Here is a 6653-nt window from a genome sequence, read left to right as displayed (position 1 = left end):
GCCGGCTCCGCTGGCGGAGGATTAGCCTAGTGAACCGCGGTGCCGGCCAACAAGAACATTCTTTCACAGAGCCCAGGCTGCCATTCCAGACGCTGAGTCCCCTGAAGCCACTGTCCTGGAGAGGCGACATGGAGGAGCCTCAGTGGGCAGTCCCAGCAGCCTGCAAGGTACTGACGGGAAGGGATCAGCCCTTCTGCCAGCTGAGCCTCTGCGGTGGCTTCCATCCACGTCCTGGGGAACGGATCAGCAAGCCGAGCCCCGCCGAATCCAAGACCCATAAAGTCACGAAATGTATTTAGGAAGGTGGTTGTTTCCTGAGCCTCTAAGCTTGTGTGTGGGGGTGATGTGTTATGCAGCAATGACTGATGAGAACGTATTCCTAACTAGACCAGTTCCTCATCTGGTCACACAGGTGCCTTAACGAGTGGTGCTCACCCCTCAGTGTTGCTCACATGTCCATCAGCCATCCGCTTCTTTTATTGAGTGCCTATTGCAGTGATGCAGGGGATATGAGGTGTAACGTCCTGTCTCTGACCTAAAAGATCTGATAAAATGATAATTATGGGATAGTATGCATTGAATGATTGTGATGACTTAGGCCAAGGAGCCTCAAAGTCACGGAAGCGGTAACATCAGCCTCCCCTTGGAAATCGTTAGAAATGCAAATCCCTGGACCCTATCCCAGAGCTGCTGAAGTAGAAGCTCTGGGAAGAGGCCCAGCGGTGTGTGTGAACAAGCCCTCCAGGTGATTCTGAGGCTCAGCGTGGTCCAAGAACCACCCCTCGTAGTAACACTTCACCTCGCCCAACCTCGGAATCCTCACTGTAACCCAGGGTTTCCCAGTCCTGACATTTGGAGCAAGGTCATTCTTTGTTGCAGGGCTCCTGCCCTACGCGTCATGGGGTGTTTAGCAGCATCCCTGGCTTCTGCCCACTAGGTGCCAGCAGCACCTGCTTCCCCAGTTGCTACAACCAAAAATATCACCAGTCGTTGTCAAGTGTCTCTGGAGGGTCTAAAATTATCCTCAGTTGAGCATGCTTCCTGGCTCCAGCTCCTGACTCCAGCTTCCTATTGATACAGACCCTGGGAAGGCAGCAGTGAGGGCTCAAGTGATTGGGTTCCTAGCACCCAGATGGCAGCCCTGCTTTCTGTTAACAATTCCTGGTTCAGTCTGGTCCGGACGCAGCCACTGCGGGCATTTGGGGAGCTCCTTTTCTTCTTCTTTCCTCCCTCCCTCCCTTCCTCCCTTCCTCTTTCTTTCTTTTTCTCTTTCTTTCTTCTTCTCTTTCTTCCTTTCTTTTCTTTTCTTTTCTTTTCTTTCTTTCTTTCTTTTTTTTTTTTTTTTCCGGTTTTCAAGGTTTTATTTAAACACAAATAAAATGCACACCCGAGCCGCCTACTCATTTTCTTCACTGCGCAGCCTGGCGTTGGGGTTGGTGACCCTGATGGCCAGCTGGGCCGCTCTCTCCACAATGGCTTTGCGGTTCTTGGAGGAGACGTTGTGAGCAATCTCTGCACAGTAGGATTTGTTGCACATCAGCAGCACCTCCAGCTCCTTGACGTTGTGGACCAGGAACTTCCGGAAGCCGCTGGGCAGCATGTGCTTGGTCTTCTTGTTGCTCCCGTAGCCAATGTTGGGCATCAAGATCTGGCCCTTGAATCTTCTCCGCACCCTGTTGTCAATGCCTCTGGGTTTCCGCCAGTTACGCTTAATCTTGACATAGCGGTCCGACTGGTGGAGGATGAACTTCTTGGTCCTCTTTTTGACGATCTTGGGCTTCACCAGGGGTCTGAGGGCGGCTATGGTGCCGAGGAGAGGGCAGCCCTTCTTTTCTTTCAAATAAAGAAAAGAAATTAAAAGGAGACACATTTATTTTGATGCAAAAAATTTTGAAATCCATGAACAATTTTTTCATAGAATACAATTTCCATTAACTTTTTGAAGACTCTGGTATATATGATTTAAACAAATTTTTTGCATGAAAATAATCATCTTTTAGTTCCATTTTCTATGAATGTTTTGAGGTTTCTTTGTATAGATGGATATAATTTCCTTGTTTATCAGACAGCAAGGCTAAAATTCAAAGAGTAACCTGCCACAAACCATAGTCTCACCAAGGGGAAGACCCAGGATTAAACCTTGGCCTGCTTGGGCCTCAAACCATGCCCTAACCAATGTGCTGTGCTGCTGTCCATCTAATTTAAGTGTACACGTGGACATCTCTAACTATATAAAAAGAGAATTGACAGTACAAAGAGAATGTTGAATTCATTTCTATGTAAAATGATTACAGTAAGTAATATAAGGGAGAAAAGATCATTTGTCTTGATCAAAGAAGGCTTGGTGGAAAAAGTGTTAGCAGCCAGCTGATGCCCCCCACCCCGTCCCGCTCAGAGATGACAGTGGCTTCCCTTGTAAGCTGGGTGGGTCTTGAGTGTTAGACAGGAGCCCCTGGCAAAACTGAGGAGAAAGAGATTCTGAAAAGCTGAGAGGTGATGTGACCACAAGCCTCCCAGGCAGCAATGTGCAGGGTCTGGTGCAACCACCTACTGCAAACTGGGGGCCTTATTTCCTTAAAAGTAGATTTGAGGGGGCCGGCACTGAGGCTCACTAGGCTAATCCTCCACCTGCGGCGCTGGCACCCCGGGTTCTAGTCCCGGTCGGGGCACTGGATTCTGTCCCGGTTGCCCCTCTTCCAGTCCAGCTCTCTGCTGTGACCCAGGAGGGCAGTGGAGGATGGCCCAAGTCCTTGGGCCCTGCACCCACATGGGAGACCAGGATAAGCACCTGGCTCCTGGCTTTGGATCGGCGCTGTGCTGTCCGTAGCAGCCATTTGTGGGGGTGAACCAACGGAAGGAAGACCTTTCTCTCTGTCTCTCTCTCTCACTGTCTAACTCTGCCTGTCAAAAAAAAAAAAAAAAGTAGATTTGAGGGAGAGAAGACAAGGAAGAGACAGCTGGATGCCACCAACTCTACTAGAACCAGCACACAGATGCACCATCCGGTGGTACAATGGACTGAACAGCTAAAAAGCCCAAAACAAATCAAAGCAAAACACCTCCATTGGGAAGAAGAGCCATAATCTAAACGCCTGGGTTAGATGGAATTTAGAGTCAGAATCAAGTTGGAAATGTGGAAATGTCCAATTTGACATTGTGTGAGATGAATTGGGCTGAGAATCTGTGACCAGCAGGCTGCACACCAAGAAGGGGCTTTCCACCTGGACTGAACAGAGCATCCAAGGTGTAAGCAAGTGAAGTTGACTGCCATCCATTTGTTTAGCTGTTTCTGAGGGTTCACGCCGTGCCAAGCTCTGTGCTAAGTGATTGGGGGTCATAAACTGTGAGTCATGTTGATGAAACGGGATCTTTGCCAGGGAGGGGCTAAGACAGTGTTGAGCACATGGTCTCTGCAAAGTGGAGGTTTCTGTGCAGCCCAGCTGTGGGAGGGTGGGGTGAATGGGCACCTGCCTATGTGGTGAAGTCCCAGGAGGCAGCACCCAGTCAACCCTCCTATGGCTTTGCCTGCAAATTTCTGACTTCTCTGGGGGGAGTCACATCTGACATCACTGTTTGCACCCTTTGGGGCAGCCCACATCTCCGGAGAGTTTAACTGGCCCTAAACCCCTGGACATGCTGGTTCCCTCGGTGATAAAGGGGCACACCGTAACTCCTCAATGTCTCCGTCAGTGAGCATTTAAACATCCAGGCTTGGCAAGAGTTTAGCTAGAATGCAAGCCCTAGGCGGGCAGAGGTATTTGTCTGCGTTGCTCATTGCTGCACCTGCAAATGCTTGTCCCTGGGAGGCACTTATAGATCCTGCTGAGTGGAGGCATCGGGATACAGACTCAGAGCAAGCAGGGGAGAGAGAGAAATCAAGTCAAGGAGATGAACCAGGAGGAAAGGTGGTGTTTTTAATAAGGGAAGTGGTGTTAAGTGCAAGCTTAGCTTTTACCAAAGATCTGCTCTAATTGGGGCTGGGGAGAGAGAGAGGCTCTGGCTCTCCGTTCTGCTGATCTACAACAATAAGTTGACTGGCACCTCTTAAACTATTGTTCTAAGAAATGCTGTGCCTACGAGAAAAATAGCCATCCACTGCGCTTCGAATTCCGTGAAGACTCCTTTCTCTTGCTGTTTCTGACCGTCAGCCCGTGCCGTGTTCAGGGAGCGCAGACACCCCACACTTCAGAGCTGCTGGCCCTCCTGGATGTGCATTTGCTGGTTCAGTGTGGACTCAGGCCCAGCAGCAGCCCGGGAGCGCCTGCTCTCTCCTGACTGCCTTCCCCTGCAGAGGGAACGCTGGCTTGCTCGTGCAGTGAGAAACCGGCCTTGGGAAAAAATGGAGAAAAATAGGACACCTTGCCCAGTCAAGCAGACCCCTAATCAGACATCTGGATGGAGGGCTTGTGTAATCAGATTTTTTATAAAAAGATTTTCAGAAGGAAATGATGTTTTTACTCAATATCTAGTGGGAATTTGCCTTTCAACACTCCCCACCCCCACCCCCACCCCCACCCCCACCCCTACCCCGGGAATTTAAGTTCCCAGTTCTAGTTTCTGTAAAATTTGTTGAGAAAATGTACTTATTTGAAAGTCAGAGAAACACAGGAACACACACACACACACACACACACACACAGAGCTCCCCTCCACTGGTTCACTCCACAAAGGCCCTCAGAGCTGCTGGATGGAGTTGAAGCCAGGAGCCGGGAGCTCATGCCCGGTCTCCCAGGTGAGTGGCAGGAGCCCAGTTACTTGAGCCATCACCACTGCCTCCGCTGGTGTGCATTGGAAGGAATCTAGAGACAGGAGCTGGAGCCAGGCGCAGGACCCAGGCCCTCAGATGTGAGGTGCACGTCTCAGCCACTGTCTTCACCGGTGGGCCAAACACCCGCCCCTTTGTTCTGGTTTTCAGTCGACTTCACTTCTCTGTTTACACATCTTTGGAAAGATACATTTTTTTTATACGCATTTTCTTTTCTTTTCCTTTCTCATCATTTCTGTAGTTGGCCTAGTTCTTTGGTTTTGGGTCAGCAATGTGCAGGTCTCAACAGGTAGGCAGGAAGGCAGCTGGTCTCTTCAAAGCAGATCACAAAATGTCTGTCAAATGAACATGTCTGCCCACAGCTTCCCGCTCTGGTGGGGCTCAGCGCCGAGCTCGGATTTACTCCAGTTTAAAAAAAAAGCTCCCCTAATTTCACTGTCAAGATTTTGAGAAGCATTCTCATGGTTTTAAAGAGATTATTGCATAATTTGTTCATGTTTAAAGAATTATATTGTTAAATAAATTTAGCTCTCCAGATTCTAAATGACAAAAACAAGTGAAGTTACATCATTTGAATTATGAAGTGATAATGTCTTCCAATTCTGCCCCAATCAAAAGTGTAACAGTTTAAAGCTTATAATAATCATGTTCAAACATATTCAGATTATAATTACTTTTCTTCTGATAATGATAGCCCGTCTGATTGGATGATTACCTATTTGACTTTGATAAGTCTCAGAGGTCAAAAAAGGGATAATTGCAGACATCTGTTTTCTATGAAAAATATAATCTCAGAAAATAGTGTTTAAAGTGACATCTGCAAATATGTGTTTTAGAAAGAAACTCATTGCACATTTAAAATCACAGAGAAAGAAGCAACTCCTAAGCTACTATGTATCACACTGTCTTTGCAAATAGATGAGCAAGTTTAACTTACTAGTATTCATGTATGCATAAGTAATTACAAGCAGGCATGATTATATTTTTGTACAGGTAGAATTAGAACTGGAATTTGAAAGACTCTATGATATGGAATGATACTGAGGCCGTTTGCTTTATGCTTATTTGTTTTAATTCAGTCTAGACACACATAGGTACAGCCGGTTTCCTGTTGTTTTTTATTTTGAAATTGTAGCGGGAAGATCATGTCTCCTGGATTTCTCCTTGTAGGTGACCTTGTCCAATTACAAGATGGCTCATTCTGGAAGCAAAATGTTCATTCATGGCTGCCATGATTCCCTCTGCAGAAGAGATGCCAATTTCTTTCTCTGCAGGTGCATCGGCTTCCCAGCCCTCATAGGGAGATGCCAAGAGCGTCTCCCTCCCTGCAGCCAGCAGCTGCATTCTGCAGCACAGGGGGAGAATGGTCTTGAATATTCCCTTCCACACGCGGTAAAATAGCCTGCTTTTGATTCATTAACTCAGATTCTTCTGTAATTCATGTAATACCTGGGTTATTGCTTTTGCTAGATTAAGCTTTCCACAATATAACTTTCACAATGGTACTCCCCTTCTCAACAGCATTCAGGGGCTCTTCAGTGTCTAAGGAAGGAACTTCTCAGCAATGCATGAACCTCCATAATCTGACTCTCTCTCTCTTTCTTTCTTTCTTTCTTTCTTTCTTATTTGACAGAGTTAGTGAGAGAGAGACAGAGAGAAAGGTCTTCCTTCCATTGGTTCACCCCTGCAAATGGCCACTACGGCCGGCACGCTATGCCGATCCAGAGCCAGGAGCCAGGTGCTTCCTCCTGGTCTCCCATGCGGGTGCAGGGCCCAAGCACTTGGGCCATCCTCCACTGCCCTCCCAGGCCACAGCAGAGAGCTGGACTGGAAGAGGAGCAACCGGGACTAGAACCTGGTGCCTATATGGGATGCCAGTGCCGCAGGC

At 47.9% G+C, this 6653-nt stretch overlaps 1 pseudogene across 1 annotated transcript; it reads right to left on the bottom strand.

The window, feature by feature from the left end:
- Window positions 1-1322: 1322 nt before the first annotated feature.
- LOC149125018 (large ribosomal subunit protein eL32 pseudogene) lies at window positions 1323-6109 on the bottom strand (annotated as a pseudogene). Its single transcript, XR_016211482.1, has 2 exons — window positions 5941-6109; window positions 1323-1833 (listed from the first exon to the last, which is right to left on the bottom strand). The product of XR_016211482.1 is annotated as a large ribosomal subunit protein eL32 pseudogene (transcript).
- Between the last annotated feature and the right edge of the window lie 544 nt (window positions 6110-6653).

Source organism: Oryctolagus cuniculus, chromosome 8, assembly GCF_051225735.1.
Source record: "Oryctolagus cuniculus isolate XC-2025 breed Fujian yellow rabbit chromosome 8, ASM5122573v1, whole genome shotgun sequence".
In the NCBI taxonomy this organism is placed as follows: domain Eukaryota; kingdom Metazoa; phylum Chordata; class Mammalia; order Lagomorpha; family Leporidae; genus Oryctolagus; species Oryctolagus cuniculus.
The sequence above is the reverse complement of the archived record's forward strand: the minus strand, read 5'-3'. Positions and strand labels throughout refer to the sequence as shown.